The sequence below is a fragment of the Cryptomeria japonica genome, unplaced genomic scaffold (genome assembly GCF_030272615.1).
Source record: "Cryptomeria japonica unplaced genomic scaffold, Sugi_1.0 HiC_scaffold_122, whole genome shotgun sequence".
Classification (NCBI taxonomy): Eukaryota; Viridiplantae; Streptophyta; class Pinopsida; order Cupressales; family Cupressaceae; genus Cryptomeria; species Cryptomeria japonica.
The window spans coordinates 372418-373981 of NW_026728944.1; positions in this window are offsets into that span (position 1 = coordinate 372418).

The window sequence follows — 1564 nt, forward strand, 5'->3', positions numbered from 1 at the left end:
CTTCTAAGAGAATGATGGGCGTCAAAAGAGAATTTTGATGCTACAGGCTCCGGAATAGGGACTTGCTTGTTGAAACCTTGTTGTGCCTCAAAATATTGATTTTTATGTTCCAAAATCCCTTTGAAGGCACAAGTTCCGAAATGAGGTTCTTAGAGCATGATGTTTGTCAAAATTGTGTTTTGACGCTATCAGCTTGAGAATCGGGACTTGTGTTGTGAAACCTTTTTGGGCTTTTAAACATTGATTTTGATGTCTTAAAACTGGAGCTTTTGAGCCACACATTCTGAAACGAGGTTCTAAGAGCACGATGTGCATCAAAATCACGTTTTGACGGTAAAGGCTCCGGCATAGGAACTTGGGTCTTGAAAGCTTCTTGTGCCTCCAAACACTAATTTTGATGCTTCGAAACCAAAGATTTTGAGGCCTAAGCTCCAAAACAAGGTTCTAAGAGCACCATGTACGTCAAAATCAAATTTTGATGCTACTGGCTCTAGAATGAGGACTTGCATCTTGAACCCTTATTGTGCCTCCAAACATCGATTTTGATGCTCTTAAACTAGGGCTTTTGAGGCACAATTTCTGAAACAGGGTTCTAAGAGCACAATATGCATCAAAATTAAATTTTGAGGCTACTGGCTCTAAAATCGGGGCTTGCATCTTGAAACCTTGTTGTGCCTCCAAACATTGATTTTGATGCTCCAAAACTAGGTCTTTCGAGGGACAAACTCCGAAATGACCTTCTAAGAGAATGATGTGCGTCAAAATGGAATTTGGATGCTACAGGCTACGGAATAGGGACTTGCTTCTTGAAACCTTTTTGTGACGTTCCAAAATCAGGGCTTTCAAGGCAGAAGCTCCGAAAAGAGGTTCAAAGAGCACGATATACATCAAAATTGCGTTTTGACGCTACCGACTTTGGAATAAAGACTTGTGTCTTGAAACCTTGTTGTGCCTCCAAACACTAAATTTTATGCTCCAAAAATGAGGCTTGTGAGGCACGACCTCTGAAATGAGGTTCTAAGAACACCATGTTTGTCTAAATCCTGTTTTGATGCTATCAGCTTGAGAATCGAGACTTGTGTCTTGAAACCTTGTTGCACTTCAAAACAATGATTTTGATGCTCCGAAACCTGGACTTTCGAGGCACAAGCTTCAAAATGAGGTTCTAAGAGCACGATGTGCACCAAAATCAGATTTTGATGCTATTGACTCTAAAATCAGGACTTGCATCTTGAAAATTTCTTGTGCCTCCAAACATTGATTTTGATGCTCCAAAACTATGTCTTTCAAGGAACAAACTTCGAAATGAGCTTCTAGGAGAATGATGTGCGTTAAAATGGAATTTTGATGCTACAGGCTCCGGAATTGGGAATTGTGTCTTGAGGCTTTTGAGGCACGACTTCCGAAATGAGGTTCTAAGACCACTATGTTTGTCAAAATCGTGTTTTGACACTATCAGCTTGAGAATCAGGATTTGTGTCTTGAAACCTTGTTGTGCCTTTAAACATTGATTTTGTTGTTTTGAAACTGGAACTTTTGAGCCACACACTCCGAAATGAAATTC